A 26610-nucleotide genomic window follows, 5' to 3' on the forward strand; every position below is an offset into this window, starting at 1 on the left:
CACAGCAGGTCATTATTCATTTAGAAAGGGGGACTGATTTTAGCATTACACCGAAACTGCAAGTGGTTGGTTCCTGAAATGTATGACACATTCATTCCTCAGTTTTCTGTTTCAGTTCCATGCTGTTTTCCCTCCCTTTCCTCTTTAAGTACAAACAATCAGGCCACATACTTCTTTATGTCCACTCTCAGTGACTCTGTTTAATGACCTTATTAACTACACATGCATTCTAGGGCAAACAGCTATTGTGCTAATATCGTATTTGGAGACAATTTGAATTTATTTTCTTATTTCTATTGTATTCAGTGCAGGAAAAACGATAGAAAATGGCAAAGACTGTAAATTGCTCCATTTGTATTGTCAACATGCTAACTGTAAGTAGCTCTAAATCAACTGGATTTGCAACGTAGCCACAGCTAATAGTTCAGTAGCTTTTACTAGTGTTATTTACTTTTCTTTGTCCCATTTATAAGGTCCTTTCAATAAAGTCTCTGCTGGAAGCACAGAGCCATTTCCTTTTCTTCAACTGTGACTTGCTAATGCATGCATGCTCAGTAATCAGTGGAGGTTGAAGGCTCCTTGATCTATTTTCGTTTAGATTTGAGTTGTTTCCTTTTCTCATATTTACAGCCTATAATGACTCATATAGTCATTTTATGTAAGAAATTACTGCCTGCCATTGACTCATTTTATTTTCCTTTCCCAGCATGGACTCATTGAAATGAATCAATTCAGCAAAGCGTACTTCAAGAGGGCATTGAAAAATAAATAGGAAGGAAAATCTTAAGAAACATCAAGCAATTCTGTACTCCACCAGAGGTAAATACATCCTGTCTTCTAATTATATTCAATCCGGGTCAGTATGAACAAACTATTAGCACAGTTGAACTGAATCCTGTGGTGTCTGTTAGGCTTTTAAAATTATATTATGGAAAATGAAAATAAATCTTTAAGAGATGCAAATACATGTTTACTTTTATTGCTCAAAAAGTCATTTCCAACACTGATTTGTGGAAGGCAGTAATACTAAACTGTAATATAACCCACAGCACATTGCATCAAAATGGAATTTTGGTGTTGAATTGATTTTTTTGATTCTGGTCTGAGCAGGACAAGCTAAATAACAAGTTAAAACATACAACAAGCCACCATTTGCTTATCCACAGTTGTCGAGCACATTATTAATATTTATTATTATAATGATATTCAATACTGGTCCAGATTCATTTTCTTTTATGCTGAATGTTAGTCAGTTATCTGCAGTTACACGACAGATCACCAAGGCTGCAGTGATATTTAGTTTAATGCAGTACTTTTAACATTGTACAATTAAGTCATGTTTTCGTTTAGTAGCCAGCAGCTTGAGGCTACATGTAGTTATGCTTCCAAATGCTATTTAATGCAAATTTTATCTAAAATATGCACATACTAAATGAACAAAATTGCACTCTGTTTTCTTAAAACATATATAAAAGCTTAATGTGTGTTGAAGATTCACACCAACAATAGCTTTATATGAAAGAGTGCCATGCAGCTGTGCTTTCACATGTAAATTTTTTTTTAAATGTTAGGGAATCAAAATGTTATAACTAGAGTGTTGTTGGAAAGGATTTGTCTTTCAAACGACCTTGTCAACACTGCAATGCCAGATGATTTTCAAATAGGTTCATAAATTTGGATGTGCATAAGTGCAGCTGAAAACAATAAAATATTGTGTGGAGATGTTGCGGTGACTTTCAAAACAGTTTGCATTTTTTTAACCATTTTATCAATTAACATTTCATTATTTATTTTGAACTTCTGCTTGTATCTACCCCTGCCCTAAAATCCTCATTTTTCTGTGTCTTTCTCACTGTTGCACCTATCCTTTAGCCAAGAATGTGAGGTAATGTGCATTGTATGTTTCTCCAAGGCAACTATTTTTGCCAGTTCAGTGTTTGCTCAAAAGATGTAGGGAAAATATGTTAGCACTTCTTTTTCCAAGCAGATAAGCATCACTTATAATAGTGCCTCACCCATCAGTTTAGTTAATGGCTTTTCAGTATTTGGTCAGTTTCTGAAAATATGAATGCCTTCATCAGTACCAATTTAGACATTGCAGATGATGGTATTAACCTCACACTGAGCACTCGTGGATAATTTGTGAAATATTCAAATTTATGCTTTCATTGTTGATTCTGATTTTATAGTTACTGTCAATATGCTTTCAAAGTCTCCCCAGAAAGAGACTGAATGGGCTTTGGCTTTGGATTAACTCATGAAGTACTAGTTATGTCACAAAGTCCAAATGATCATGTATTCAATACTTGCTCTGCACTGTATTGACTGGTCTCAGACAGGGCAGAAGTTGCAATACTTTAATTGGTCTCTGAGTCCCTATTTTGGGAAGGGAAATCATTTTCACTGATTGCTATTCAATAATCACTGGCAAAATGTTTGAATATTTAGTCATTAGAGCAGGAATCCACTGAGCTGTAGAAAGTCCCAGGGTTAGCCTGGACAAATAGACATGGCGCTTGCATTGTTCTATGACCATCTGCTTGTTCAATACGATATGCTTACTTCATCTTGCCTGCTCATTGTTGGGTTCAACCTGCATGAAACACTAAGCTGACTCACTGCATGCTTCTGTGCAGGATACAAAATTGTGAAAGGCTTGCACAAATTAAATTATCCCACACTATTAAAAGCTAGCTTGCTTCTCCTAAAGGGCAGGGGCATTCTGCCTGGAGACTGTAATGGATATCCTTCAGCAGGTCATCCTGATTTATTGAATAATGGCACTACATGGGAGTGCTTCAAGGTTTTCAGAAATTGCACTAGAAATCCAGGTGGTGGTGGTAGAGAGAAGAGATATCCTGTAGCTAATGTGGACCAGGCTGCACTCCACCCCCGAATGAGCCTCAGAACGCAGTGGGAGCACATAGCTGTGGAGGTCAAGGTCAAGAGCCAAGTCCTTAGGATCTGGGTCCAATGACCCTAATACGACGTCAAGTTCAGTGGATTCATCTTCAAACACCACATTCCACCAGCTGTGCTATTGGACACACACTCTGCCCAGTGCAGCACAACCTCCTCACTTAACTACTGACAATCTTTACAAATTGAGACTTGTATCTGACATTCATATTTCAACTCAACTTCATACATTTTACAGTTTCATTTCACAGCCTGCCTGCACTGTTAGCCATTCAAGTGACAGCCGGATCACAGAAACAGGTTGCGCCAAATTCATGGTCACAGGGCAAAGTGCTGCATAACCTGAGGCAGCAAGAGCTAACCAGAGGGACACTGACATGTCTGTATGTTCCTATCCCAGCAGAGGAGACACGTGATCACCATAACTGAAACAGCTATTCCTGAGGGTCTGGCCAGTGGTGAGGTGAAACTATTGTAGGTGACAGTATTCTCAACGAAGTTGGAGAAAGTGAGAAATGCAGATGCTGGAGATCAGAGTCGAGAATGTAGTGCTGGAAAAGCACAGCTGGTCAGACAGCATCCGAGGAGCAGGAGAATCGAAGGGCATAAGCCCTTCATCAGGAATGAGGCTTGTGGGAAGGGACTGAGAGATAAATGAGAGGGATGGGGCTTGGGGGAAGGTAGCTGAGAAAATGATAAGTGGATGAAGGTGAGGGAGCAGGTGATAGGCCAGAAGATGGACAGGTCCGGACAGTGGTGCCAAAAGGAGGCTTGGGACTGAGATAATGTGGTGGGAGGGGAAATGAGGAAGCTGTTGAAATCCACATTTATCCCCTGTGGTTGCAGGGTCCCAGGGCAGAACATGAGACGTTCCTCCTCCAGGCGTCGGGTGGTAACAGTTTGGCCATGGAGGAGGCCCAGGACCTGCATGTCCTTGACGGAGTGGGAGGGGGAGGTGAAGTGTCCAGCCACGGGGCAGTGGGTTTGGTGGGTGTGGGTGTCCCAGAGATGTTCTCTGAAATGGTCCGCAAGAAGGCCTCCTGTCTCCCCGATGTAGAGGAGACCACACCGGGTGCAACGGATTCAGTAGCTGACATTGGTAGAGATACAGGTGAATTTCTGACAGATGTGGAAGGATCCCTTGAGGCCTTGGATGGAGGTGAGGAGAGTGGTGTGGACGCAGGTTTTGCACCTCCTGCAGTGGCAGTGAAAGGTGCCAGGAATGGACTGTGGGCTGGTGGGTGTTGTAGACCTGACGAGGGAGTAACGAACACTGACAGGGGTGGGGAGGGATATATTTCTCTGGTGGTAGGGTCCATTTGGAGGTGGCGGAAGTCCCGCTCTGTTTGGCGGTGGCGGGAGTGGACCCCTCCACCAAAGATATTTTCCCTCCCCACCCTTACCAGTGTTCTGAAAAAACCATTCCCTCCGCGACTCCCTCGTCAGGTCCACAACATCCACCAGCTCACAGCCCACTCCTAGCACCTTTGTCTGCCACTGCAGGAAGTACAAAACCTGCGCCCACACCACTCCCCTCACCTCCGTCCAAGGCCCCAAGGAATCCTTCCACATCCATCAGAAATTTATCTGTACCTCTACCAATGTCATCTACTGCATCTGTTGCACCTGGTGTGGTTTCCTCTACATCGGGGAGACAGGATGCCTTCTTGCGGATCGTTTCAGAAAATATCTCTGGGGCACCCGCACCCATCAACCCCACTGCTCTGTGGCTGAACACTTCAACTCCCCCTCCCACTACGTCAAGGACATGCAGGTCCTGGGCCTCGTCCACTGCAAATCGTTATCACCCGACACCTGGAGGAGGAATGCCTCATATTCTGCCTTGGGACCCTGCAACCACACGGGATAAATGTGGATTTCAACAGCTTCCTCATTTCCCCTCCCCCCACATTATTTCAGTCCCAAGCCTCCAACTCGGCACCGCCCTCCGGACCTGTTCATCACTCCCCCCCCCCGATCTTTCACCTTTTCCCTCACCTTCATCCACCTATTACTTCCTCAGCTACCTTCCCCCAAACTCCACCCTCTCCCATTTATCTCTCAGTCCCTACCCACAAACCACATTCCTGATGAAGGGCTTATGCTCGAAATGTCAATTTTCCTGCTCCTCGGATGCTGCCTGACCTGCTGTGCTTTTCCACTCTCACACTCCTCAACAAAGTTGTCCTGCTCACATTTCACTACCTTTGATTGCACAAGCCCCTCTGAGTTAGAAGCAGCAGATGGTGTAAGCAGCTACCTCTTGCTTCCTCACACCTTCCCACCTCACCTTCTCCACCTCCCCCAACTCCTGCCTCCTTAATTGTGACCTCACTCTTTTGCCTTTCTTCTTGCCGGTACCCAGGAACTGCTAAAGGTAAAGGAAATGACATAGGAGTAATAGGTAGAACAGCAACAAGACACTAATGACAAAGCAACACTGCCACTTGATTTAACACACACAACCACCAGGTCAGGGACTGACTCTACACACAGTTTAGAGGACAGCACAGAGGTTAGATCTGCATATAATGAGATGTTAAACAAGTGGCCTGCAGCCACAGAGAATAACAGTAACACAGGTGCCACATTGCCCGACGGCAAACATTCATGTGGGTTCCGATGCTGAGAATTCATGAACACTTTGATGAGACATGTTACTCTGAAATGCTTTGTGCATTGAGCGCTCTACCAGAAAATCTACATGTAATGTCCAACAGTATGAAGGACTCTGACAGTAACGTGCCACAGGATTTTGTGCAGAGCTAGGAGACCATCCTTACCAGAATGGGAATGATGGCCAAAGTCATGAGAACACCAGTGGACGCAACCAGAACGCTGTGTTTGACGGCTGATGTCTCAGCTGCATTTGCAACACAAGCAAAACGTCTGGACCTTATAGTGGAGGGTCAGGTTCATGTCATGAAAGCGCAGAATGCTGTGCTCGTGACAGATACAAGTGCTCAGTAGGCTGGCTCAGTGGTTAGCACCACTAAATTGCCATGATAAACTGCCCATAGTGAGCAGGGATAGCAGACTAGCTGGATTAAACATGAGAAATGCAGGGTTACAGGAATAGTGTACGGGATGTGGGTCTGGGTGGCATGCTCTTTGGAGGATCAGTATAGACCCAAAGTGCTGAATGGCCTGCTTCCACAGTGCAGGGCTTCTATGATTCTATGATTTGCAGGGTATCACAGAAATCCATCCTTCAATGCATTGTTGATGAGGATTGTCGCAATGTCACTGGCAGTGGCTCTCTGCATCAACAACTTGCATTTGTCATGCCACTCTGCTACCCTGTTAATGACATTAACCAACTTAGACTGTTGCCACAGTGTCATGAACTCTAATTGAGCCTACTGTTTCCAGAATCCACTTGCTGTTCTTAATTTGATGATAAACACTGAAATACCTCCTACTGGTCTGTGACCCTTAAGATTGCAGTGCCACATGGCCAGCCAACAGCAGAAGGGTTGAAAACAAGAGCATAGTGCTAAATATTGAAGTGCCAGAACAATTTAAACTTTAAACCATCACAAAGACTCCTGTTTCTGGAATGGTTGGAGATGTTTTCTAGCCGCAATACCCTCTTGTCGTGTCCCTCATTTGAGCAAGATTCTGGTAAGAGTCTGTCGCTATCTCTGTGAAAGGTAGATGAATTGGACAGGTTTCAGCATCTGGTTGCAATGGAGTGTCTGAGAGCAACGAAATGGGATATTGTAGATTCATTGTCAAAATCATCTTAATGTTGACTTGATGCTCCAACGCAATCATTTATTGTCTAATTGTCACAATGTTTTCATCCCAATGCAAAGTGCAATGACATATTTTTCACACTTGAAAAGTGCTATAGAAATACTAAATGTCATAATGTCTTTACATAATTGCTTTTTGAATTTAAAAAGTTTCATTATTTATTAGATTCATTATGTATGCCTTTTATTTACATTTTTATCACATTGAGTAATGGCACCTACATAAATATGTGTTACATTCATTGGATATTACTTTCTGAAGGTGTAAAACTAGGTCTACAGTGACTTGAAAAGCTTTTATAATAATATTCTTGGATTGAGCTGAAAATGTACTCCTAAACAGGGAGGTTATAACAGCAAATTCAGATAAGCCAAAAGATAGGAGGTATCAAGTTTATACCTTAGTGCCAAAATACAGTGACAGTTGAGGTGTTCTTCATTATCTCATGGTTTATGTCCACATTTTTTACTACTCTTTTCAACTTTCAGAGCATCCTGTGCTCTAGATCATGATCGTTCTTGTGGATTATGCAAGAAATATAAGTATCATCTTGACAGAGATAATTCTGTGTTGGGCAATAATAGATCTTCAGTCTATGGTTCAAACAGTTAGCATTTCTCTTCTTTACAACACAACTATTTAATTATTTAGACCATAAGATATAGGAGCAGAATTAGGCCAGTCAGCCCATCAAAAAGAAGTGAAACCTACTCCATGAAAGAAATGTCACAAAACACTACTTTGGATGCATAGGTTATTACTTGCGTGTAACATAGATACTCCAAGTATCTATTTGTCTCATTGTTTATATAATTACAATATAAAAGCATCGCATCATGGATGATGTGTCCTGCTATTTCTCTTAATATTAAATCAGACAGTGAGAAGGAAAAAATATTTCCCCTATTAATACTCAAACAATTTTTTTTTCCTCACATAAATATGTCCCCTATCATCGATAGAGTTCCCATTAGTGCAATATAATTCAGTAGATTGCTACTATAAGAACTAGTGATTTAAATTATTCATGGTGAATTATTGCATCATAAAAATGATCTTAATAGTCCTAGATATCATTCCAATTGCTACAAATATTTAAACTGCTTCAAAGACCATTCTGGTGGTCCCCCCACATACCTGGCTTCTCTCCGATGTTGGCACTCCAGTTTACCTGCTCTCAGTTCCACACCAGGAACTCTAACAGTTGCCTCACCACTTGACTATTCTCCCTCAATCTATAGACTTGTCTCATAATTGTCTCTATCCCTTTCTCTTTCCTTAGCAATATCCTATGTTCCAGGCCTTTAGACATCAGCTTTTCCCCTATTTCTTTCAATTTTTCATGGGATGTGGGGATCACTAGTAAGACTAGCATTTATTGCCTATCTTTAAAGGTGTTGGTGCGCTGTCTTCAGGAACCACCCAGGGGTAAGTTACCAGCAATGTTGTTGAGAAGGGAGCTTCAGGATTTTGATCCAGGGAGAGTGAAGAAACAGTGATTTAGTTCTAAGTCAGAATGGTGTGAGGTTTGAATGGGAATTTGTAGGTGTTGGTGTTCCCATACAACTGCTGCCCTTCTCCTTCTAGGTGATAGAGATCATGGGTTTGGAAAGAGCTGCCGAAGGAGCATTGTTGAGTTGCTGCAAAGCTTCTTGTAGATGGTACACATTGCGCCATTATGCATCAATGGTGAAGATAGTGAATGTTGGGTGTGTTGGATGGATTGCCAATCAAGTGGGATGCTTTGTCCCGAATGGTATCAAGCTTTTTGAAGCTTTTTCGGGGTTCGTCCCATCCAGACAAGTGGGGAGTATTCTATCACACTCTTGACTTGTGACTTCTAGAAGGTGGAAAGGCTTTGGCGAGTCAGGAGGTAAATTATTCACCTCAGCATTCTGAGCTGCAGATTTGCTCTTATAGTCACAAGCCTTGTATCAAAATCATCTGTGACAAACACTGAAATCCATTAGACAACCATCAATTGTCTTTTCACTCGAACATCTTTTCTTTAAAAGGTTAAACACATCAGAAATGCTCTTTTTCATATTATCAGGATAGTAACTACTGTGTGTATGTTATAGATCTAATACACAACACAAACAAATAAAGTACCTGGCCATTAGTTACATAACTAACTCTCCTGCTGTCCTCTTGGGCTATCGCATATCAGATTTGTCGTCATAATTATAGATAATTTTTTACATGATTGAAGATTTTCATGTTTCAAGCGCCACTCAAAGTCATGAAAAATTCATTGAAACTCAATAGCTACTGAGCCCTGTGGTACCCGTTTATTCAGATAAGAACTAAATACAACATCTCAAACATTTTCCATGATACATGTTACAAACATTCAAAAGCTAGAGGATGCAATCAGAGAATTATCATCATTTGTCTTTGTTAGAACTGGTCATAGAATAATAGAATGGTTACAGCAGAGAAGGAGGCCATTGGTCCACCATGTCCTTGCATTTCTGGAAAAACTTGTCCTTCCTGTTGAATGCCAGATTTAGTTTTGGGATTACAATGGTCTGACAGGCTGAGATGGCATTGACATTGGCAACTCTCTCACCATCACTCAATGGCCATGAAAGATCTTTCACTTCAGGTGATTAACCAATTGTCATTTGGAACCTGCAATTAAATCTGTCCCCCAACATTATTTCAGGCAGAGCATTCCAAATCCCAATACTTATTGCATACAAAAATTTTTCCTCTTGATGCCTTTGGTTTTTTTGCCAACCACCTTAAATTGGTGTCCTTGATCATTCTGCCAATGCGAGCAGTTTCTCTCTGTCTACTTTGTCCAGATTACTCATGTCATGAACAGTTCGATCAAATTTCCTTGCAAAAGCCTCTTCATAAATGAGCAACTGAAGTTCATCATGCCTGGAAGCATTCTTGTAAATCTTTTCTGCACTTTCTCTAAAACATTCCTAAAGGATGGAGCACAAATTGGACATGATACCCCGGTTCAGGCTAAACTAGACTTTTCTAAATATATCATCCGAACTTCCTTGCTTTATACCTTTATTTAAATAGCCCAGGATCCAGAATGCTTATTAAACCACTTTCTCAACCTGCTTCGACAACTTGAGGTGGCCAAGGTTAGCATATAGATCTGCATGTCTAACATTTGAAAGGTAATAAATTCTTGTTTAGTGCTTCTTCCAGTTAAACCGTGATCCTTGGCATTTACTAACCTGTCATTTATTGTTTGAAAGGCTTTTTAAATCCATAAATATCCCACTAAGTAGAGCCAACCTGCTGTTTTATACAGTGACTGCTGCAGGTGAATTTTAATCAACAAGGCAGGAAATCTTTACCACAATAGACATCAAATTGCATATGACCAACAGTAGAAAAGTCATAAACAGCTACTCCAATCAGCCTGAACAATAAAATGAGTCTATATGATCAGAAATTGAAAAAGAGTCCAAATCTGTGGAAATAATATCCTTATATTCAATTCACATGGTACTTTAATTTCCTTCCGGCTGTACAGAATGCAGAATATAAAATCAAGGCAAAAAGTTCAAATTTCAGTACAGATCAGCCATGATCCCAAAAGAATCTTTGAATAAGTTTGACAGCTAATTGTCCAATTTCTTCTCCTATATTCTGCCTAAACTTTACAGTGGGCTTGAATCCATAACTCGTTCAGGATATGTTTTTTATATAATGCAATTGGCCACTTCCAAGCTAAACACAAGGTCAAGATTTTGAAATGCATTCATTACGACCTGACTGATTGTATTTCAATCTCATCAATAACGAGCACATTTTCCTTTCTCTCTTGAGACCAATGGCTTTCGCTGAACTGTTTCTACAGGCAGAAGTTGCCCTCCAAAATTTGACTTAAGATAATCCTTTCTGAATACTTTCGCCAGGAGGATTTGATAAACTAAGTGACACAGTAGTGTAAAATCCAATTCAAGCTCAACTTCAGCCTTGTCCGTCATTTACCACTAAGTGGAGTTGTTGGTGTTGGACTTGGGTGGACAAAGTTGAAAACCACATAATGCCAGGCTATAGTCCAAGAGGTTTATTTGGAAGTTCCAGCTTTTGGACCGCTGCTCCTTTGTTAGGTAGCTGATCGCATTAGCTACGTGATGAAGAAGCAGTGCTCCGAAAGTTTGTACTTCCAAGTAAACCTGTTGGACTATAACCTGGTGTTGTGTGATTTTTAACATTTACCATTAAGACTGGACAGTGATCAGAAACAATACCCATGGCAAGTTAAGTTCCAATCCTTATCTTATGGTCACTGAGATAAATTGTAGAATGTCAATGCCATCTCAGCCTGTCAGTCAGTTGTAATCCCAAAACTAAATCTGGTATTCAACGGGACGGATTACTGCTATCACAGGCAGTGCCGGTACAGAGGGTTTCAAAACCTTGCATTATGATGTTAGGTATAATTGCCTTTAATAGTACATATCTTAAACTGCTGACTTGGGCGGCACGGTGGCACAATGGTTAGCACTGCTGCCTCACAGCGCCTGAACCCGGGTTCAATTCCCGCCTCAGGCAACTCTCTGTGTGGGTTTCCTCCGGGTGCTCCGGTTTCCTCCCACAATCCAAAAATGTGTAGGTTAGGTGAATTGGCCATGCTAAATTGCCCGTAGTGTTAGGTGAAGGGGTAAATGTAGGAGAATGGGTCTGGGTGGGTTACGCTTTGGCGGGTCGGTGTGGACTTGTTGGGCCGAAGGGCCTGTTTCCACACTGTAAGTAATCTAAGTATCCATTCTACATGCAGCAGCAGCCAGAGTCAAATGTTTATCCTTAGCCGCCTTATTAGTTTTTTTTCTGTATATAGTCTTATCTTCAAATAAAGAATTCATATGATTGGCTTACCAAACCATGTCATACGCTTACTTCAAAAATAATCATGTTAAATAGTGTGTAAGAAATGGGCGGAGCTGAATGAGTCTAACTTATGGAAATGAAGGGATCGGAAAGGGGAAGATGAGCATGAGGGGGATAAAGTGTAAGGTGTGAGCAATGCATTTTGAGGGTAAAAGAAGTACAAGCATGAATGGAGAGATGGAGTAGAGGGGAAGAGAGAGAAAGAGCATACTGGAGAACAAATGCATACTGGCATTATTGGATTACAGCAGAAAAAGTACAAAGTGAACTGTTTGGGAAGACAGTGGTGCCAATTTGAATAGAAGACGAGAAGATGAGTATTGGATGATGAGGAAAGGATATTCTTGAACTTTTTTTTAGAAAAGATCAACGTTTGCTTATTTTCTGGATTGTTCAACCTATTACAACCTTCATCCAATAGGTACATATCCACACATACAATAACAACCAGGAAAATGAACTCTGGCTCATTTTAACTACCATGGTCTGAGAGCCAACTCCTGGCTCACCACAAACTAAACATAAACTAGAGATTGCACCTGGGATTTTTCGCTCTGCAGTGTTTAGTTTTTTTTTAAATTTTGGCTCAATGGTTATCACTGCAGTCTCACAGCGCCAGGTACCTGGGTTCAATTCCAGCCTTGGGCAAGAGTCTGTGTGGAGTTTGCACATTCCCCTCATGTCAGCATGGGTTTCAAAGGCAAATAAGGGTCAATCACATTGCTCTGGGTCTGGAGTCACATGTAAGCTAGACCAAGTAGGCATAGCAGTTTTCTTCCCTCAGGGACATTGGTTTTATGGTCGTCACTGGTGTCTTAATTGTAGATTTTTATTGATTTCAAATTCCATTTTCTGCCATGGCAGGATTCAAACTCAGGTCCTTGGAACATTATCAGGGTCTCTGGGTTAATAGTCGAGTGATAATATCACGAGACCATTGCCTTTTCTCAAGGTAGATAACCACTGAAGTATTGCAGAAGCTAGATTTTGCTACCTCTCAAACAAAATAAGTATTCTCTCATTTGAAAAACATGAACAGCAATTGCTAACCTACAGCTAACTATCTTGATCTAGTTTCTCTGATATTTCATTGCATAGTTCTGAGGTAATTTGTTGTAAAAAGATTTGATATAATTGGAGACACCTTCAAATCACTGAATTCACTAGTATCTAATTTAGAACTCTGAATATGTAAGAAAGGAAGGAAATATTTTGAATGAAGATAGTTACTAGGCATTTATAAATTTAAAGAAAATACAAACTACGTGAGTTGGCAGAAACTGTTAACCGTCAGAAATTATCAAAACTGAAGTAAAATGTATTAACTTGAATTGTGTATAGACATTATAGAAGTAAACAAAAATAGTTCATTACTAAAACAAAGAATTGGCATTTTTGGATAAGTAAAAATTCAGAAAGAGAAAACTGTACTGGATTGGGAGAAGCAGAATGACAGATGATAGGTAATTTATACAGTGCTAATTTGTGACTATGCATGTGCTGACAATCACAACTTCCTAGCATGACAGTTGATGGACTGACCCTTGACATTTAAACTTCAGGTCACATAAAAGGCTTTGGGAAAATCCTAGCACATATGATGTTAAAGTAAAAGACAGCTGCTTGCGAGGTCCATTCAGTTGCACATTTACAAAGTGTCGCTTTAGGGAAGATGTTTGCTTTTCAAAGAAAAATCATATTATCTGGCCAAGGCACTAAAATGCTCCAGCTTCAGTTTTATTATCATAGAAGAATAGATGAGAAAGACTAACAATAGAAGTTTCACATTGCTGACAACATTTTAATCATACCACTTAAATTGAGACAATCAAGGGAGAATGCATAATTTCCAAAAGCACTATTGCAAAATTTATTTTACAAAAGCCTTAAAAATTATTCTAAAATTAAAATTGGCAAACTCAAAATCCACTGTTTACCTGCCATATATATTTAGTTTATTGTGACCTTCAGTACAATGAAGAACTTCAGATTTAAACAGGAATATTTATAAAAGCTGATGAACAGTTTGTGGAATTTAAATATTTACATGACTTTAAAATACATAGATATGCACATATTTGATAACTACAGAATGAGAGAAATTAACTCTTGACTGAGAGAACCGTGTGGTATTTTCTTTAGAGCTTCATATGCAAAACAGTTGACAGTTTACAGGAACAAGAGGCAAAAAGTGTCTGGGTCTAAAAAGAAGTTACTTGGAACTACAGTGGCCATCATTGATGGCTAACCTGAAGGTCCAATGTGGAAAGGCTGTAAAACGTACATTTTCCAGCATTTGAGGACATGTTGACAAACAGGGCCATAATGCCCTCTTATCTAAAAAGGACAGTGAAACTCCAGGACTTAAACCTGAGAGAAGTAAAAGTGAACCCTGAGGAAACAGTAACAAAGTGGACTCTCTTTTTTTTCACTTGTCAGGTAGGTGAATACTGGGGACCTTTGCTTCAGGTCAGAAATGCTTGAGCAGTTTTGATAGACATGGTAGTCAATTGTTTTGAGGGAAGGGGAGGTGGGTGCATTTAAGAAAGTAAAGCAAGAGATCACACCTAGATCAGCTGTGAACTTACAAAGTGGCATATCAGGCTAGAAGGATCGTATGGCCGAACTCATTTTCCTCAGACCTATGTTATCATATTCCAATAAGGATTTCATAGTATGCTAAGTTTGAATCATTTATAAAGGAGACAGTGGCATTGTTGTGAATCTTTCTCAGAGATACTTAAAAAAATTAAAATTAATTTATGATGCTACGTATGAAATTAGGCTTTTATTATAAATTTCAAATGTTTAGTTAATCTTTGATGTTTATTACTCACCTCTCAGATCAGTTTTTGATATGCTTAATTAAAACTTTTCATATTTGAAGTATGCTATTGATTGGTGCAGCAAATGATCACACACTGTGAGCTTCAAAGAATCATTGCTAGTACTCAGATAAATGATCCACAGGCTCAGAATAGAGGGCACAAATAATTAATAGACGCCCCTCTGCAAACCTCTGAAAAACTACATTTGCATTGGAATCAGAGTGTGGGGTGTACCTTACACAGTCACTAATTGGCAAAAGTATTATTCTCATTATGATTATTGGCTGAATGGGTAAGGGCTCATGCCCGAAACGTCGATTCTCCTGCTCCTTGGATGCTGCCTGGCCTGCTGCGCTTTTCCAGCAACACATTTTCAGCTCTGAATGGGTAGCTTACAATGCAGAGTGATGGCAATTGGCGAAGGTAACCCGGAAGGATTCTCCTTCTCAATCTCTCCCCTCGTTAGAGGCATGGTGGCCCTTAGGTTAAATCAGTCATCTCTTGCTAATGAGAAAGCAACCCTATGGTCTAGTAAGACTATGTTGACTTTTAGTCAGGATGCTGGAGATAATTAAAAGGACACATATAAATACAGATTATCTGGTCCTTATCATTTTGCTATTTATCTGAGCTAGTTGCAAAACTATAGAGAAAGAACAATTAAAAAAATTAGAAGATGAAGAGTCTAAGGACTGAATTTTACCAGAAATGGATTAAGTGTCAAGTTTGGTAGGTTTCATGGTTCATTCTTTGTGAATCCTGGTGAGTTTTCTCTACGTTCGCTTTATTAGCTCTATGGTGCCCTGCTTGTGCTATCTTCTGCTCAGCAATGGCAGAAGTAGGCCCCACTGCCAGTCCTCCCAGAATTCCTTGCATACTAGTGTCATTTTGAAAACCCAGCCATGAACCAGATCAAGTCATGCCTGCCAGGAGCTGCCCTTCACACTGTACAGAATGGGAGGGCAATACAAACAAATTGCTCTCAGGCCACAAAGGTGGCACAGATGTATACACAAGTGCACATTTGTAATTGTTTGGCTGTTAAAGAATAAAGTTGTCCAGGTCTTCTATCCTTAGTGCTGTGTGTTGAACTGTCACTTTAGGAGTCCAATCCAATCACGTGATGTAATGAGAATGTCACCAGCCATTATTTGTGGGAAGCAGCTTAGTCTCACCTTGCGGTTTGTAGAGTAAATATTTCCATGATAAAGCTTCTGCTGTTGAACACTTTGACTTCCTGCTCCTTTTTGGAATGTAACTCTAAGCATCTTAGGGAATGGTGCTCTTTCCCAATGTACTTGAAAGCCTTTACGGGGTTGAAAAATTAACTTTTATACAGCAAGAACAAACAAAAAGAAGAAAACAAAAAAAAACTGCTTTTGTTTCTGGGGACAGATAGAGACGTTTTGCCTTTCAATCAACTTTACAGTCAATGAGTGATCACTGTACCCAGCTCATATCTATTGGAAGTGGGTGTCAATCAATTTGATTTGTTTTACTTAATGCTGTTGTGTATCATGTTGAAGGTGATGGTATTCCTGATAATTATCCTTGCTTTCCTCCTCACAAGACCTCCCTGTCTCTCCAACTCTTCAAAGTCCATGACATCCCCTCTTTATCTAGTCCAGAGGACAGCATGCAAGGAATATGTAACATACTCTCTCTGGAAGCTGGTCCATTTCTGATGCCTACATCAGAAGGATGCAGATGACCACTTCCCATGCAGCGTGGAGAAATTTTTTCGTTCACTTGTGAGACATTAATGTCACTGACTGGCCAGCGTGCATTGCCTGTGCCTAGTTGCCCTTGATAGTGGTGAGCTGCCTTCTTGAATTACTGCAGTCCATGTGCTGTAAGTCGACCTACTTTGCTCTTAGGGAGGGAATTCCAGGATTTTGACCCAGTGGCAGTGAAGGAACGGCGATATATTTCCAAGCCAGGATGGTGAGTGGTTTGGAGGAGAACTTGCAGGTGATGTGGCGTGAGAGTTTGGTGAGAGTTTGGATTGCCAATGGCTTTTGCATCAATAAGGTGTTCCCAGTACTAAGTCATGGCTGCTGTTGTGTTCTCAGTGGCATCTGTGTCCAGTGCAGGTTCTTGGAGGTGACGGCAAAGGCAGGTTTGGGCCCAGTACTTTGACAATAAATAAATCCAATCAATTCAACCATTTCTAATGTCACATGAAATGAATTGAATTGACTGATGACTGACATCTGTGATACAGGGGACTTAAGGAAGATGCCATGCTGGATTATCCACCTGTTTGTAAATACTTTAACCTTATCCTTAAAATCGCATGTGTTCACCACTGACATTGTTGAGGGAGGCGATATTCATGAAATCTTCTCTTACCGTCTGCTGTTTAATTGCCCACCATCATCACCATCTTTTAATTTACTTGATAGGGCTGTAGAACTTTGATCTCTCTGATTCATTTACCACTCTCTGTATTGTACATGTAATCCTGTGTATCTTGTTTTTAGCTATTCTTCACACTGGAACATTTTCACTTTTCATTGAACTAGGGTTGTTCCCCTGATTTGTTGACAGTCATTGAGTGAGGGATGTGCTGGGTCATGAGCTTGCAGATTGTGACTGAATATAGTTCTGCTGCTATGACCACAGCATCTTATGAATGTCCAGTTTTCAGCTGCTCGATCTGTTTTGAATCTATCACATTTAGTACAGTGGTCATCGCCACACAACAGGATAGACAGTGGTCAGACTGTAAGTTTGCTCACTGAGCTGATGGATTTGTTCTCAGATTCCCATATGTGTCTTTGTTTAGCCTGTCCCAGGATGGATGTGTTGTCTCAGTCAAACTGGTATCCCTCTTCATCTGTGTGTAAGGATACCAGTGATAGTTGGTCATGTCCTTTGGTGGCTAGTTTGTGCTCATATATCCTGGTGGCTAGCTTCCTGCCTATTTGTCCAATGTCCAATACTTGTTGTTGGTATGGCATCCTTTCAATTCATCAGGAGCTGGTTCAGTATGGTGGTAGGTTTGTGAGCTACCGTGATGCCTAGGAGCCAGAGTAGTCTGATGGGAATCTCTGAGATGTCTTTGATATACGGTAGGAATGTACGGATGTAACAGATCTAAACAGGAAGACACACATGCACAGAGACTCTAGCCCCCCTACAGTACATCAAAGACATCTCAAAGATGACCATCAAACTACTCCATCCCATAGGCATCATGGTAGCCCATAAACCTACTACCACACTGAAACAGCTACTGATGAATTTAAATGACTCCATAGCAACACAAGCAGAACAGACATTCATATACAAAATACTCTGCAACAAACGTTACATTGGACAATCGGGCAGGAAGCGAGGCACCAGGATACATGAACGCCAACTATCTACCAAAAGTCATGATCAACTATCACTGGTATCCTTACACACAGACGAAGAGGGATACCAGTTTGACTGAGACAATGCATCCATCTTGGGACAGGCTAAACAAAGACACGCATGGGAATTCCTTGAGGCCTGGCATTCAAACCGGAACTCCATGAACAAACATACAGATTTAAAACCCATTAACCAATCTCTCAGAAATAGAACTGAACGTGATATCACCCACTACACCAGACCAAGCCACATAAATAGCAAGCAGGACAGAACACCAATGCTTTACCAAAGACTCACTGATGATGTTACCTAACATGCTGATGAAACATCTAAGAACAAATCTACCAGCTCAGGGAGCAAACATACAACCTGATCCACAACCTGAGCTACAAATTTTCTCCAAAATCTCAAATAGAGAGTCGTCTCATTGTGAAAATGGGATTTTGTCTTCACAAAGACAGGCAAATTCTTCACACAGAGGGTGGTTCTCATGTAGAATGAATATCCTTAGGAAGTGGTGGATATGGATGCAATTACAATGTTTAAAAGATGCTTGTATAAACACACAAAGAGGAAAAGTTCGGAGGGGCTTACCATTATCCATCTCTTTGTCTACTACTGATGTAAAAGCTGAGGCACAGCAATTAGAAGACTTGTTATCAGGCTTCTCACATGTTTAAAACAAACATCAATAGACAAATGATACTGTCCTCCTCTCTCTACAAGAATCTCAGGGAGTCCCTCTCCCACTGCAACTCCCAGGTCATTTCCTCTGCCCTGAAGCTCTTACTCTATGCTACTTTCTCCCCACCCCCACCCTCCTCTAGCTTATCTCTCCACGCTTCAGGCTTTTGCCCGAAACATCGATTTTGCTGCTCGTCGGATGCTGCCTGAATTGCTGTGCTCTTCCAGCACCACTGATCCAGAAATGATACTGTCAGTTAAACCACATACATAAAAACTAGAAGTAGTAGTAGTAGTAGCTTTTTCATTTTTTTCAAGTACTTCCACAATTCAATCTGGTCTTGGCTGATTCTCTACCTCAATGCCATATCCCTGCTTTCTCCCCATATCCCTCGACACTGTGATAATCAAAAAAAAACTTCCTTTTCTTGAATATATTTAGTGATTTGGCCTCCACAACTCTCTATGAGAGAGAATTCCACAGATTTACTCTTTGAGTGAAGACATTTCTCCTCATCTCAGCCTTAAATGGTTGATTTTACATCCCGAGACCACGCATACTGGTTCTATCATCGTTTCCTTTGGATCAGCACCAAAGCTTGTGCGGCCTATTACTCCCCTTATTTGGTGCAAGCTCCCCCTAGTGGCTGTAGGCCTTTATCTCTTACAGACACTGACTCATGTTCAGTAATACTTCTTAAAAAAGACATAACCATAAAGGAAACAGAAAAATAGAATCAAGAGAATGAGAAAAGGACAGAATAGTGGACCAAGTAAAAGAAAGAAACAAACAACTTTTCTTCAATAAAGCAAGATAGCACAGATCATCAATGAGAAATGGAAGCCAAGCATTTGACTGTGGATTGTACAGCTAGTGACATATTCCCTGACTATAGTTATTTATGCAATATATGCAGCTTTACCTTTTCGATCAAGACATAAATGGTCTTGAAAGGAGAGCACGTAAAATATTATTTGCTATCAGCCGAGAGCGAGCTCACCGAATAAACATGTCTGGTTTTACTGAGGATGATAATTGTGGAAGAGCTCAAGATACATAGAACAAAGAACATTACTGCGCAGTCCAAATCCTTTGGCTCTCGATGTTAAGCCGACCTGTGAAACCAGTCTAAAGCCCATCTAACCTGCACTATTCCATTTTCATCCATATGCCTATCCAATGACCATTTAAATGCCCTTAAAGTTGGCAAGTCTACTACTGTTGCAGGCAGGGCATTCCACACCCATACTACTCTGAGTAAAGAAACTACTTCTGACACCTGTCCTACATATATCACCCCTCAATTTAACGCTATGTTCCCTTGTGCTAGCCATCATCATCCAAGGTAAAAGGCTTTCACTGTTCACCCTATCTAACCCTCTGGTTACTTTATATATCTCAATTAAGTCATCTGTCAACCTTCTTCTCTCGAACGAAAACAGTCTCAAGTCCCTCAGCCTTTCCTCATAAGACCTTCCCTCCATACCAGGCAAAATCTTCATAAATCACTTCTGAACCCTTTCTAAAACTTCCACATCCTTCCTACAATGCCGTGACCAGAACTACATGCAATACTCCAAGTGCGGCCAAACCAGAGCTGTGTACAGCCGCAGCATGACCTCATGGTTCTGAAACTAAATCCCTCTACTAATAAAAGCTAACACACCATATGCCTTCTTAACAACCCTATCAACCTGGGTGGCAACTTTCAGGGATCTATGTACATGGACACCGAGATCTCTCTGCTCATCCACACTACCAAGAATCTTACTATTAGTCCAGTACTCTGCATTCCTGTTACTCCTTCCAAGGTGAATCACCTCATGCTTTTCCACATTAAACTCCATTTACCACCTCTCAGCCCAGAACTGCAGCTTATCTATGTCCCTCTGTAACCTACAACATCCTTCAGGACTATCGACAACTCTGGCAACCTTAGTGTAATTCACAAATTTACTAACCCATCCTTCCACGCCCGCATCCAGGTCATTTATAAAAGTGACAAACAGCAGTGGCCCCAAAACAATGCTAGCGGTACACCATTAGTAACTGAACTCCAGGATGAACATTTCCCATCAACCACCACCTTCTGTCTTCTTTCAGCTAGCCAATGTCTGATCCAAATCACTAAATCACCCTCAATCCCCTGCCTCCGTATTTTGTGCAACAGCCTACTGTGGGGAACCTTACTGAAATCCATATACACCACATCAACCATTTTACCCTCATCTACCTGTTTGGCCACCTTCTCAAAGAACTCAGTAAGGGTTGTGAGGCACGACTGACTCTTCACAAGACCATGTTGACTATCCCTAATCAACTTACTCCTTTCTAGATGACAAGATATGCATCAACTTCCAGATTAACAGACTTATATTGTGGTCTGTTGACCACTTCTTGAGTATTCACATTCTCCCCTTGTCCGCGTGCGTTTCCACTGGGTGCTCTGGTTTCTTCCCACAGACCAACGATGTACAGATCAGGTGGATTAGCTGTGTTAAATTGTTCATAGTGACTAGGGATGTGCAAGACAATTGGATTAGCCATGGTAGATGTAGGGTTATGGGGATAGTGTAGGGGAGCTGAGTCTGGATGGGATGCTGTTTGGAGGGTCAGAGCAGGTCCGATGGGCTAAAAAGTGTATTTTTGCTTTGTAGAAATTCTATGATTCTACTTTAGTGCCAGATACCACAACAAAGAGCATGACTGTGATTTTTCTGAAGAAGAACTCACAGAAAGGTAACTGTGTTGGTAACTTTTGAAAAGATTGGTAGCTCAGGATGATGATAAGTATGTAAGTTAGCTAGCTGAGCCTAAAGGTTTGTTTTCAGAAATTTCGTCACCATACTAGGTAACATCATCAGTGAGAGTCTCTAGTGAAGCGATGAAGATATGTCCCACCTCTCTATTTATAGGTCTTGGTTTCTTAAGGTGGGTGAAGTCAATTCCAGTTCTTTTTTTCAAGGGAAAGTAGATAGTAATGCAGAGAATTGAACAAGCTGCCCTCCCATTTATTCAACTCAAATTTTGGGTCCACTATGTAGGTGACATCTTTGTCATCACAAAACAGACCAAATTAGAGGAAACATACAATACCATCAACAATATCCTGACAGGCATAAAATTCACAAAAGAAGAGGAGAATGACAACAGACTCCCATTCCTAGACGTGACAGTTGAATGTACAGTTAACAGAGAGCTTCAAACCAGTGTCTACAGAAAAGCAACAAACACGGATCGAATACTTAACTTCAGAAGCAATCATCCCAACACCCACAAACGGAATTATATCAAGACATTATTTCAATGAGCTACATCACACCGCAGCACCCAAGAACTACAAAAAACAAAAGAAAAATATCTACGCAATGTTTTCAAGAAAAATGGGTATCCAATAAACACAATCTGCTGATTCCTCAGAAACAAACCCAAACAAACAGACACAACACAGCCAAAAACTATAGCCACATTACCTTACATCAAAGACATATCAGAAATGACTTTCAGACTACTCAGACCCCTTGGCCTCATGGTAGCCCACAAACCTATCAATGCACTTAAACAGCAACTGATGAACATAAAGATCCATTAGGTACTACCAGCAAAACTAACATCATTTACGAGATACCATGCAAGAACTGTAAAAAACACTACAGGCAAACTAGCAGGAAACTTGCCTCCAGGATACACGAACACCAACTGGCCACCAAAAGAAATGACCCACCACCACTAGTTTCTATACATAGAGACAAAGAAGGACACCACTTTGACTGGGACAACACACACATCCCAGGACAGGCAAAACAAAGACATGCATGAGAATTCTTAGAGGCATGGCATTCCATCAATAAACACATCGATTTAGATCCTATCCACTTTTCCTTGGAAAAAAGGAACAGGAAATGACATCACACACCTAAAGAAACCAAGACCTATAAATAGAGAGGTGCGACATGCCACCAGCAATTCACCGGAGACTCTCACTGGTGATGTTTCCTATATGGCGACAAAACTTCTGAAAACAAACCTTGAAGCTCAGTGAGCTAACTTACATACTTGTGTTGGTACCTGCCTTGACAATGATCAGAGTCCTTCTTGAAAGATCTTCTGGGCAAATAAAAAAGGCCATAAAATTGATGCCTTGCTGGAAGATGGATGCCAACATGAAGTCACCATGTGCTAAGCCAAAGTCAATTACATGTTTTGAATGCAAAAACACTATTTCTACAACAACATGTAGCAAATCAGCAGGATCTGTCAGTTATACACACACCTACTCAGACGTTGTCCAGTATTTCTTCATAGTTGGCATGGTGGCTCAGTGGTTAGCACTGCTGCCTCACAGCACCAGGGTCCCAGTTTTGATTCCAGCCTCAGGTGACTGCCTGTGTGAGTTTGCACATTCTCCTCATGTCTGCGTGGGTTTCCTCCGGTTTCTCCCACAGTCAAAGATGTGCAGATCAGGTGACTTGGCCATGTTAAATTGCCCATAGTGATAGGTGCATTGGTCAGAGGGAAATGGGTCTGGGTGGGTTACTTTTCGGAGGGTCGGCGTGGACTTGTTGGGCCGAATGGCTTATTTCCACACTGTAGGAAATCTATTCTAATCTGCAAAGCATTTGGCACCAAAGAACAATAGGCATGCATGTGTCTAGAAAGCCCTTTTAGAGGGTTGAGGGCCAGGCAGTGGATGCAGAATCATGAAATATTTTTCAAGGCAGAGAATAGATTCTTGATAACCAGTGACATGAAACATTATTGGGGAAATGCAAAAGTGTAGAGTTGAGATTAAAATCAGATTGGTGACGATCTCTTGAATCATGGAGCAGGCTTGAAAGGCCAAGTAGCCTAGATTTACTCTTTGTTCACATGTTCATAAAATCATGTTTCAAAAGTCAAACCAAATCCTGGTATGAGACCCTGGTGAATAATAAGGTCCAACACCACATGTGAGCAGCATGGAAATTCATCCAAATGTATACAAAGATATCAATGAAATGAACAGCCAGCAAACCAAAAGGCAACCTTTGGAAGATGAACAAGTCCTTCATGTTAATGGTATGAGACAACAAGAGCTTTTATGACCAGCAACTTTTGGATGTCTCCAAAAGTCAGGTCGGCATACAAAGAAAGCCACAATAGTACAGAAGCTACACCAATATATTATTACTATGTGTCTAAAAAGATATGTACCCCAGAAAAATGGCATTTCATGATACAATCTCTTAAAGAGCTCTCACAACTTATTTCAGATTTTCAATTCCATATGGTGATATATCACAGTGCAGTGTCAAAATGCAAGCTGAGTTTGGATTTGTAAAATCATCAATTGATGGTGGCAGGAAAACAACATGCACAGATTTCAGCATCATAACCATTCACAAGACTCAAACCATACCCACTGTGGTAGGGCAGATCTCAAGGATAATGCAATTCCATTCATCAATCCCAAAAGGAAGTGCCATGTGCAAGTTCAGGAGAAGCTTCCAGTAGAAATGAGTGAAATGGTTCAAAATGATCTCATTCTGAATGTCAACCAACACACGTTTGGTGTAGTTCCATCACTTGTATCTTAAAAAAAGATGGCACTATTAGATCCAAGGCACCTCAAACTCTAACTTAAAAGGAATCCACATAAAATACTCACAGTGAAATAACTATGTCCTAAATATACAGTTGTTAGGTTCTTTTCCACATTCAATGCGAAACATGGCTACAGGTGATCCACTAAGACAAAGAGTCCCAAGAGCTCACAACATTTCAGACATCATTTGGACAATACTACCAATTGGGCAATCAGTTACCCAGACCTATTCCAACAGCACAAGGGTAGAAATATTGAAAATATAGCCGACTGTATTAGCATTGCTGATGGGGTCATGGGTCAACAGCTGCGCATACCTGCACCTAGCAATGACAGCAACAACAGCACGGATTGGCATTTAACAATGTGAAGTACAGATCAAAGTCAGCTAGATAAACTTTTTTTGTGTCCATTTACTTCAACCATGGAGCCTGTCTTGATCCAAGCAAGATCAAGTCCTTCTTGAGCTACAAATAGATTCTCTATATCTGCATGATGTTCTTCTACTCCTTGGGTGGAAATTGCAATGAACTCATGTGACTAAGGAAAATGAAATCTTTGTGACAGATTACTTTTCCAAATTTCCCATTGTTCAACAAGTAAATCTCACAGGTAAAGGAATATCTAGACTGCTTCCTTGGACTTTTCAACTTTGCAGAAAAATTATCTCTGCTGAAAGGTTTGCTCAAGAAAGATACTCCCTATGAGTATCAAGGTGACCCGCATTATGTTTTTGATTCTGTCAAACAACCTCTGTTGACAAAAGCATGCCTATTGCAATAGAACATAACCAGGAAAGACAGGGTTCTGGAATTAGATGCAATGCAAAAAACTCCCAAGCATCTGCCTTTTGCAAGGTAAAAGTCTATTCTCTTGGATTGAAAGTCCTGTCATCAGTGGAGCCAACCATTCCATTATAATGTGTGAGATATCACCTCTTGCATTTGGCATCTTGTGATTTCACAGCGACTTAATTGGCAACAAGTTCACAGTTGAAATGGATCATAAATCACAAGATATGATCAGCCGTAAAGCACTACTGAGTTCACCAGTTTGCTGCAATTACTTGTCAGATCTAAGGGTATGACTATGAAATCTGATCCAGGCCAGGTCCCAGGATGATTGCACCTGCTGCATTGAGTAGATGGCCCAAACTGTACAAAGATCAAAACTCCCCTCTTGAGCTACAAATGGATTTTTAATAACTGCATAATGTTCTTCTACTCTTTGGGCAGTAATTGCAATGAACTCGTGAATAAGAAAAGTGAAATCTTCATGACAGATCACTTAGCGAGTTTTGAGAAGATTTGTAGCTCAAGTTGAGGTTTTGGATGTAGGTTTGCTCGCTGAGCTGCAAAGTTCATTTCCAGACATTAACAAGCAGACAAAACACTTCCAGAAACCCTAGCCACCCTACCCTACATCAAAGACATCTCGGAAATGACTGCCAGACTACTCAGACCCTTTGGCATCATGGTAGCCCACAAACCCACCAACACACTAAAACAGCAGCTAATGAACTTGAAAGACGCTGTACAGACAATGAGCAAAACTAATGTCATTTGCAAAATACCGTGCAAGAACTGTAACAAACACTACATTGGACAAACAAGCAGAAAACTAGCCACCTGGATACTGAACACCAACTAGCCACAAAAAGACATTTGTATCATATATCACTAGTATTCTCATATACGGATGAGGAAGGACACCACTTCGACTGGGACAACACATCCATCTCAAGACAAGTCAAATAGAGACATGCATGAGAATTCCTAGAAGCATGGCATTCCAACCTGAACTCTATCAACAAACACATCAAGTTATACACCATCTACCACCCCCTGAGAAAAGTAACAGGAAGTGACTTCACCACAGGAAATAACATCACCACAGGAAATAACATCACCAACCTAAAGAAACCCAAACATATAAGTAGAAAGCAGGAATTTTCAGCATTGCTTCACCTGAGGCCCACTGAAGATGTTACCTAGTAGGGTAACGAAACATCTGGAAATGAACCTTGCAGCTCAGCGAGCAAACCTACATCCAACAGATTACTTCTCCAAATTTTCCATTGTTCAACAACTTAGCAGCTTAACAAGTATAACCAATACTGAAACAATGACTGATATTTTCATCTTATTTGGCATACCAGAGTGGATGGTGTCTGACAACCGATCTCAGTTCACTGGAAAAGTATTGCAAGAATTGTGTAATATGTGGGAAGTGACCCATAATACATCATCTTCCCTCTAACCATCCTGAAATCATCCAGCAAAATGTAAGATACTTACCATCAAATCCAACCTCTTCAACTGTTGAGCAACAAAACAAGACTTTTGCATTGTAACATTTATGGAGAATCATTCGCAACACAACTTATCCGTAGAATGCAAGTGCAAATGATTTTGCCTTACAACCAATTGCATAGCCATTTTGAGACACAGTACAGTCTTCTTCAACAACAAAGCAGAATGAAAGAGATGCATTACCAGTGAGCTGGCAGAGAACTATGCACTAGACAGACAGTGTGAGTCAGAAAATGAGTCACAAACACCTGGATATCAACAAAGGTTTATAAAATATGAAATCTGCCCAGATAA

General features: G+C 40.8%; 1 long non-coding RNA gene across 1 annotated transcript in view; it reads left to right on the forward strand.

Annotated features, from left to right (window-relative positions):
• The first annotated feature begins 300 nt into the window (after positions 1-300).
• The window catches only part of LOC122560962, a 45817-nt gene continuing 19507 nt past the window's right edge, over positions 301-26610 (forward strand). Inside the window, exons 1-2 of the long non-coding RNA XR_006314863.1 lie at positions 301-374; positions 707-819. This is a non-coding gene — a long non-coding RNA (uncharacterized LOC122560962). The remainder of the gene's footprint in view (positions 375-706; positions 820-26610) is intronic.

The sequence above is a fragment of the Chiloscyllium plagiosum genome, chromosome 22 (genome assembly GCF_004010195.1).
Source record: "Chiloscyllium plagiosum isolate BGI_BamShark_2017 chromosome 22, ASM401019v2, whole genome shotgun sequence".
Lineage (NCBI taxonomy): Eukaryota > Metazoa > Chordata > Chondrichthyes > Orectolobiformes > Hemiscylliidae > Chiloscyllium > Chiloscyllium plagiosum.